Here is a 9,667-nt window from a genome sequence, read left to right as displayed (position 1 = left end):
AGTTGCCGGTCGGAATAGCAGTGCACCAAAACTGTGTACCGATCAGGAAAGTACAAGACGGAGGGCGCAGCCCGAGCGTACGCGTTCATAGATGTCCATGTTGGTACAACCTACATGTACGTACCTTGTTTTTGTATCAAAAGTTCCAATAAAGTGTTTGTATGCTTAAAATGCTTATCTCAACCGGTCACCTTTTGGCCTGCCCTTTTATAGACAGAAACCTAGAACGATACTCGCGATGTTTGTGTTTTTCCATTCGCCCGGGACGACGAAATGAGCTCTGTGCACATCGTGCAGAAAACTGTCTCCTCCTCGTATGTTTTTGTCCCTCCACGCATATAATCACCCACATTTGTGTTCAACACGGACGGCGCAGCCCGAGCGAACGCGTTAATGTTTATGTTTGTGCACACTAAAGTTACAATCCTAGGATTTGGTTATTGCGTCGCAGTGCCCGACCGTCGCGGACACCATTCTTGGACAAAAGTCCAAGTACGTAGAGTACATTCCCTAGGTATGTGCCCGTTCGTGACTTTCGTTGCGTGCTTACAGACACGCTTGGGTATGTTTACCATACAAGGTTTACTAGGAAAACCTGGGAAGGACGCTTGCCCTCCCGTCGCGGACACCATTCTTGGAAAGAAGTCCTGGTACTTAGCGTTCTTTAATGTACTTGATCAGTTTGTATTGCAATTGCTTTGTGCCATTGACTTTTGCTAATGCTCACTAAGGGGTGTTCGTTTGCGATGTGTATGATAAGCAACTGCTATTCTTACCAGCAGTTAATCAACACTTTTCACCCAAATCATAGGAACGTAGAGTACTTTCCCTGATCGGTACACAATTTTGGTGCACCTCTAACTTCGCCAGCACTTTATCGTTACGTTTTGTGCACAACCTTGGGACATGGTGTAAGTTTCATCATTGTTATGTTTGATTCGGTTTATTATGATTGAAAAATACGCTACGTCCAAGAAATCTGAACTCGAATACTTTTGCCACGTTGCGCAAAAAGCTACTGAGCAACTCCTAGCCGTTTACCGATTTATAATTTAATTTTCGTTATTAGTTTTAAAAATACGCTAAGTCCCAAAAATCTGAACTCGAATACTTTTTCTATGTGCCGCCAAAAGCTACTGAGCAACTCCTAGCCGTTTACCGATTTAAAATTTAATTTTCGTTATTAGTTTTAAAAATACGCTAAGTCACAAAAATCTGAACTCGAATACTTTTTCTATGTGCCGCTAAAAGCTACTGAGCAACGCCTAGGTTGGTACATTTCTGGTACATGGAGTGTATGCGTGCAGGCGTACTGCCGTGCTGGACCGGAAAATCGCACTTGCTACTAGAACGTAGAGTAATTCCCTAGATAGGTGCTTTTGCATGCCTCTGTTCGACGTCCATGCAACTTGGAACGTGCGACACACGTAGCTAGGCTTCCCCATACATATTCCCTAGGGTAGCACCAAATTGCACACTTTCAGGGGTATATTTTGGTACGGTGTACTGTGCATGGTACAAGTATCATTAGCTCGTGCAATTTATTTTGCATCAAGTTGCGATTGCTGGTGCGTCGAGATAGGAGTGTTTCGCGACTTTTGCCAAGCTTTGGTGCCATTTGGTGAATAATTAATGTTCTAGCCACAATAAACGTGCCACATAATGCCAATAACGAAAACGCCATTTTCAAGGGACTTCCAGTCAAAATGTTTGCAATCAGCGCTTTCCTGTCGAGTTCAGGATTTGGGACTGAGCGATTTTTTCACGATCCAATCAAACGACCAGTTCGTGAATAAACAATTCATACAACAGTGCATCCCTTCAAAGTAGAAAAAGCCGAATGCTAGGGAGCTCCAGTCAAAAACGTTGTCATTGGCGCTTTCTTCTCGAGTTCAGGATTTGGGACTTAGCGTTTTTTCACGATCCAGCCAAAAGACCAGATCGTGAAATAAACAATTAATACAACTGTACTAGTACATCCCTTCAACTGAAGCAAGCGCACCATACATGACCCGTACGCTAATCATCCAAGCACATGACACGTCAACTAAGTCAACACATGATACAACTTGGAAAACTAACGGGTAAGTAGGTCATCTCGTACACGACGACACACCGACCAAACCAGGTCAACACGTCACATGCACAAGACATCCTACTACCAAGGCCGACCACCTCGACACACGACCTGTTAACCGAACATGGTCAACACCATCATGTGCAAGGCAACCGGGCCAAACGGGTCAACTTATACAACTTGTAACGAGCATGTGTAAGCTTACTGGTGTGGTCCGCACGGTCCTCACATCAAGACAATCAAGTCGAGAACGAGGCACGCCGACAAGCTCATTAGTGTTAAGTGTCCTTCTCCATCCTATGTCAAGTCACTCGTCTGACACGGAAGTAGCCAACTCTTGTCCACTAGTATAAAGGAACGGTCTCCAGACCAGGTCAAGTCACTCGTCTGACAAGGAAGGAGCACGCACCAAGCTTCACCAGAGCACGGTACCACGGTCCCCAGACCAAGTTGGTTAGATTACGCCAACGAGGAAGGGGCACGCGTTCCCTTGCTACACTCAACTTAGTACACTCATGCTCTCACAAGAGTATCCCCTGTGTCGACGTGGTCCCCAGACCAAGACGAGCTTGCGCACATCGAGGAAGGGGCACACGGACAAACCACCAAGCATGGGTCGCCTGAGAGGATCGATGCGAACGCATCTCTACAACTCGCAGCTCCCAGCCTGAAGTCCCGTCGTTTGCGGGCGGTTGATAGGTGTCGAAACTAGGTATATCCACGTTGGGCAGAGCTCAAGCCAACGGCGTTCCCAGTTACGGTACTAACACGTGCAGCGAACTCCACTCATTGCGGCCTAGGTATAGCGGGATGAGACGCCGGGCTGCAGACGCAGACTCCAACGGATCTCAGAGGGTTGTTAGGCCCGCTAGCTTCCGAACACCTAATGGGTTTGAGAAGCGCTATCAGCTCGGATTGGCTACGACCTTAGAGGCGTTCAGGCATAATCCAGCGGACGTAGCGTCATACCAAAGTCCGGTCGGACTAGTATTGAGCCAGTGGTCCGTACCTGTGGTTCCTCTCGTACTGCACAGGAATTCCGTTAAGATAGCGACTATAAGCACACACCAGTAGGGTAAAACTAACCTGTCTCACGACGGTCTAAACCCAGCTCACGTTCCCTTGAAAGGGTGAACAATCCTACGCTTGGTGAATTTTGCTTCACAATGATAGGAAGAGCCGACATCGAAGGATCAAAAGCCACGTCGCTATGAACGCTTGGCGGCCACAAGCCAGTTATCCCTGTAGTGTTCATCGAGTAGCCGTCGGGTACAGACGTATGTAAACACGCTCCGACAAAGTGTGCAAAAAGTGTGTAAAACGGCCTCGGATCGCTCTGAAACCCTCAAAATCGTGTTCAGAGCACCCAATTTACCTATAGATAGTGTTATTTGGTCGAATTTCTGTGATTTTTGCGCTTTAAAAATTCGTGTTGTTCTGTGTACATTTGCCCCCGGTAGTACCAAATTTCCGGGTGTGGAAAAAATGCGCAAAACTGTGTGATTTCGGCGCCGGAAACACTCGATTCTGGATAATTCGACGCTTCTAAAGCGTTTTAAAGTGTTTTCGAGACGTTTTGAGAAGTTTAAAGTGCATAAAAGTGTGCGTTTACATCCCCATACAATTTGTATGGGGAACTTTGAATGTGAATAACTCAGTGAAAAACGCACAGATTCGTGCCGGATGTGATTTTAAAGGTGCGCGTAGTGACGCTGAACGTGAATTTAAAAAAACAGAACGAAAATCGGTGAAAAACGAGAAAATAAAAGTGTCGGGGTGCTACCGCCGGAGCACGTGCTTTCGGAAAAATCGAAATAAATAGCAAATCGCGAATAACTCCGCGAGTTTTGCTCGGATTCGTGTGCGGTTTTCACCGTTGTGCTTGTTTTTATGCGTACAATAAGATTGCATCAAAAATTTGTGAAAATCGTGAAAAAATTTTTGACGTTTCTTGGTGACAGTTCTATAATACCCAAGGGACAAATTTTGTCCGGGGAGCAGTTCCCAAGGGGCAAAAATTTGAAAAGTCCGTTACTGCTCGAAAAGTGCTCGAGTTTACAAAAGTGCGCAGAAAATTCGGGGAAGAAGTGTAGTGCCCGCGGCAGCTCGAATTTGCTCGATTCGAGTAGTTCGAGCAACTCGAAAACTGCTCGAATTTTTCGAATTTTTTTCGAAAAATTAGAAAAAATCGGCGAAGCTGCGGGGTGATAGAGGGCGATAAAACAAAACACGCGAAAATAATTTCCCCCCTCCACCCCGCTCCCGGTGAAAAATCCCTAAAATAGGTTCAAAAGGGTCGAAAAAGCGGGCAGCGCAATTTGGACGTGAAAAGTGCCGGAAAAATTCGGGATTGGTGCGGATCCATTCCCCACGTGAGCGACGCACCCTCTCGTAATTTTTCGCCACCCGCCACCCCTCCCCAGCCCACCAGGGGGTCGCAAGTCGGACCATAGTGGAAAACCAGCGTGGAAGAAGGATTCTACAGCAGCGATTGAGCGGCAGAACACCAGCTAGACGGCGCTGCATACTTGGGGTCATCTCGACCCCGGGTCAACCGACCCCGGGGTCACATCGACCCCAGGGTTATTTAACCCACCAACCTGAAAGTCGGCAAAGATGATGGCATCATCCGGGATGTCAACGCGCGCGAGTGCGAGGTCAGTCTCTGTGGACTGCCGTAGCAGCTTGGCATCCGGCTCGAAGCTGTTTGTGACCGAGCCTCGAGTGGCGCTGCCTAGGGTCAGTGTCACAGGCAACAACAAGCCCGCCGTGGCATCCAAGGCCGCCTCGACCACACCGGAGCTCGAGTTGCTTAAGGCAACAATTCAGCGGCTAGAGGAGCAGAATTTGGAAATGAAGGAGCAAAATTCTCGCCTCTCGGAGCAGATAACTGGCATGTGCCAACTGCTACAGGAGGAGAAGGAGGAGGCGAAGCGCCGTGAAGAAAAGCTGGAGGCGCAAATGGAGAAGCTCGCCGCCGCACATCAGCGCGACCGAGACGTTCTAAACTCCTTACTGGCAGCAAAGGTTGCCGGCGGACAACCGTCAGCTAGCTCGCGTCAACCTCCAACTCCGTTGCCACGCCGATCCTCTGCGCAGCCGCAGCAGCAACAACAACAGCAGCAGCGGAACCAGCAAGAGCAGGAGCAGCCCCGCGCGTCGACGTCGCGTGCAGTCATGCCGCCGCGTAACGAGGCATCGACTGCCGTCCGCGGAGACGTCGTGCCGGAGTTGACCTACAGCGAGGTCGTGCGGCGTAGATATCGCGGCAAAGCTACGGGTAAGCCACGCTCCCAGCAGCAGCCGCAACAGCAGCAGCAGCAGCGTCAGCTACAGCGACAGGCAGTCGGTATCGCGCAGCATCAACAGCAGCAGCAGCAACGTCAGCCACAGCGACAGGCGGTCGCTGGCTCGCAGCAACAGCAGGAGCGTATGCAGCAGCAGCAGCAGCTACAGCGTAAGCGAAAGCCGAGGCCTGACATCATCGAGGTGTCACCCAGCGAAGGCGAAACCTGGGATGGCATTTACGACAAGGTGCGCAAAGCCATCCGTCTCGACCCGGCCTACTGTGTCATGAAAGGGCATATCAAGCAGGGTCGCCGAACCCATGCCAGACTGCTACGCATGGAACTAAGCAAGACGGCAAATGCCCCACTTATGCTTGATGGCGTCCGCAAGATTATCGGTGACGCAGGCGTAAGTCGGCTTGTCACCGAAATGGGTGAGCTGCTCGTATCCGACATCGATCCCCTCGCTGCGGAGGAGGACATCATTGCTGCCCTCGATGAGAAGATTGGCGCAAGTGCTGGAGTAGTTTCCACCAGCATTTGGGAACTTCCAGATGGGTCGAAGCGAGCACGAATCCGGCTACCAGCGAAATCAGCTCGTCAGTTGGAAGGAGCCAAACTATTCCTGTGCGACTGCGTTAGCAAGGTACGTGCAGCTCCACCAACCCCTCCAGAGCGTCAGCGATGCTTCCGCTGTCTGGAGATGGGCCACATTGCGTCGAACTGCCGTTCCACTGCAGATCGGCAGAATATGTGCATCCGTTGCGGACTAGACGGACACAAAGCACGATCCTGCCAAAATGAGGCGAAGTGTGCACTGTGTGGTGGCGCTCACCACATAGGACACAGCGAATGTGCTCGTTCGGCTCAGCGATGCTTCCGGTCCTAAAAGTCTTGCAGGCGAATCTGGGCCATGGCCGTGATGCCCAGAATCTGGTGCTACAAGCTGCCAGAGAGGAGAAAGCAGACGTGCTCATCCTCTCTGATGTTCTGCGTCCACCAGAGAATAACGGCCGGTGGGCATTCAGCAGCTGCCGGACGGTAGCGGTGGTAGCTGTCGGTGAGCTACCAATTCAGCGCGTGTGGTGCAGCGAAGCTCGGGGCTGGTAGCAGCGCAGATTGGCGGAGTGACCTTCATAAGCTGCTATGCTCCACCAAGCCTCAGCCTCGCCGAGTTCGAGCGCTTCATTGAAGCCATAGAACTCGAAGCCTTCTCCCACCCTCAAGTCGTCGTCGCCGGCGATTTTAACGCCAGACATGAGGAGTGGGGCAATCCGAGGACTTGCAACCGCGGGGAAGAGCTGCACGCTATGGTGGAGCAGCTTGGCTTGAGCGTGATAAACCAAGGTCGAGAATTCACGTTCGACGGCAACGGGGTGGCTCTCCCGAGCATAATTGACTTGGCGTTCGCAAGCTCGTCGATTGCTCGCCCAGATACGTGGATCGTGAGTACACGCTACACCGCATCAGACCACCGCTATGTCCTCTACACCGTGGGAGGAACACCAGCATCGCCCGAGCAACTGCAGGACCAGCAGCAGCCAGCGCAACAGTCCTCTGCGCAGCAGCAGCAGTCACTTCAGCAGCAGCAGCAGCAGCAGCAGCCATCGCAACAGCAGCAGCAGCAACATCAGCGGCAACCGTCGTCGCGGCAGGGTGCTTCCGCTAGCCAGAGGCGTGTGCGTCACGCTGGCCGTAGATGGAAGACCTCGCAGTTTTCTGCTACATCATTCCTCGAGGCGCTGTTCGCTGCGGACTTTGTCCAACGCGCATCGACCCAGGAGGGTATGATCGCAGCCATGTTGAAGGCCTGCGATGAGACAATGCAGCGGGTTACCCGACTGCACCAAGACCCGCATCGTAACACATTTTGGTGGTCTCCCTCCTGGCTCGCCTGAGGAACAACTGCGAGGTTGCCCGTGACCGGATGCTGCGGACGGCTGATTTGGAGGAGCGCAGCATAGCAGCAGCTGAGCACAGGACAGCAAGGGCGGAGCTCAGTCGAGCAATTCGAGCTAGCAAGCGGAACTTGTTCCAGGAGCTGATCGAAATTGCAGAAGAGAATGCGTTCGGGGCAGGATATCGGGTCGTCATGTCCCGGCTCCGGGGCAGTCGGACGCCTTCAGAAGCGGACCGGGTCGTCCTCGAACGCATTGTGTCCGACCTCTTCCCTGAGCATCCGCCCTGTGACTGGTCGCAGCAGAGCAACGCGGGAAACGACGAGGAGCAACAACTGCGGCGGGTGTAGCACCTGTTACTGACGACGAGCTGCTGCTAATCGCGAGTCAGATGGCGAGCCGCAAAGCACCAGGGCTCGATGGCATCCCGAATGCGGCGGTGAAGACGGCAATCACCATGTTCCCGGAGGTCTTCCGGGTCCTGTACCAGGATTGCCTCAACCGCGCTACGTTCCCGGCACAGTGGAAGAGGCAAAGACTGGTGTTGCTGCCGAAGCAGGGAAGCCTCCGGGAGAGAGCAGTTCGTACCGACCCCTTTGCATGCTCGACGCTCTGGGGAAGGTATTGAGCGCCTCATACTGAACCGCCTCAACGACCATCTCGAGGAGCCGTCTTCACCCCGACTGTCGGACCGGCAGTTCGGATTTCGTCGAGGACGATCGACAGTGAGCGCCATTCAGCGCGTTGTTGAGGCCGGCCGCACCGCCATGTCGTTTGGGCGAACGAACGGCCGGGATAACCGATTCTTGCTTGTTGTGGCGTTGGACGTGAAGAACGCGTTCAACACGGCCAGCTGGCAATCCATTGCCAGCGCCCTTCAGGCAAAAGGTGTCCCAACCGGCCTCCAACGGATGCTTCGGAGCTACTTCGAAGATCGCATGCTATACTTCGACACGAGCGAAGGCCCCGTCGTACGGCATGTTACCGCCGGTGTTCCACAGGGGTCCATTCTGGGCCCCACTTTGTGGAACATAATGTATGACGGGTGCTGCATGTGCCGCTTCCTCCCGACGTCGAAATCATCGGTTACGCGGATGACTTGGCGCTGCTGGTTCCTGCTACCACCACCGACGAGGTTCGCGCGAGAGCAGAGGAGGCCGTTGACCAGGTCCAACGTTGGATGCAACAGCACGGTCTGGAGTTGGCCCCAGCCAAGACTGAAGCCGTCCTGATTTCGAGTAAGAAGACTCCACCGCAGGTGACATTTCGCGTTGGTGACGTGGAAATCAAGTCGTCTAGGAGCATCAGGTACTTGGGCGTGCAGCTCCAAGATCACCTGAAATGGCGAGACCATGTCACCAACGTCACGGAAAAGGCGTCGCGCGTGGTGGCAGCTGTAACGCGCCTCATGCAAAACCACAGCGGCCCCAGGACGGCCAAGTCAAGGCTGCTGGCGTATGTGGCAGAATCGGTGTTGCGGTATGCTGCTCCCGTCTGGGCGGAGGCAACTCGGGTGCGTGAGTGCCGACGGATGCTGCAACGAGTACAGCGAAGAGCCGCCATCAGGGTGGCACGGGCATTCCGTACCGTCAGGTATGAGACGGCCACCCTGCTCGCTGGACTCGTACCGATATGCCACCTCATCAACGAGGATGCCCGGGTCCATCAACAACTCCTTGCTCCAGACCGTGCTGCAACGAAGGAGGACATCCGGGCGACTGAGAGGCAGTTTACCATCGACTGCTGGCAGAAGGAATGGGATGCCGACGCACTGCAACAGGATGCTAGCCGGCACACGCGGTGGACGCACCGTGTCATCCCATCGGTCGGTGACTGGCAGTCTAGGAAACATGGAGACATGACTTTTCATTTGGCGCAGGTTCTGTCCGGACACGGATTTTTCCGTGACTACCTGTGCCATAATGGATTCACGTCGTCCCCAGACTGCCAGTTGTGCGTCGGCGTCCCAGAAACGGCGGAGCACGCGTTCTTCGAGTGTCCACGATTCGCTGCGGTACGTCAGGAGCTACTAGGCGAGGGGGTCCAGACCCTGTCTGTCCTGACACCCTCCAGCGGCATTTGCTGCGCGATGCCGAGAGCTGGAGCCGTATATGCGAAGCTGCTAAGCAGATAACGGCCCAGCTGCAGCGAGCGTGGGACGAGCGGGCAGCACTGGCGGTTCACGTCATCGAGCACCATACCGACGACGTGATTCAGTTAGAGGCTCAACGCGCCGAGGTGCGACGGGCCCGAAACGTGAGACGAAACGCCAACCGGCGAGCAGCAACAGCACGTCGGCGGGAAGAACGTCGAGCTGGACTTCCCCCAACCCCACCGGCTTCACCACGCACCGCTCAGCGACGTGCAGCGCTTCGTGAACGGCAAGCGCGGTTTAGGAGAGGAGG

Source organism: Anopheles arabiensis (genome assembly GCF_016920715.1).
Source record: "Anopheles arabiensis isolate DONGOLA chromosome X unlocalized genomic scaffold, AaraD3 X_pericentromeric_contig0016, whole genome shotgun sequence".
Classification (NCBI taxonomy): Eukaryota; Metazoa; Arthropoda; class Insecta; order Diptera; family Culicidae; genus Anopheles; species Anopheles arabiensis.
Note: the sequence above shows the minus strand (reverse complement) of the source record.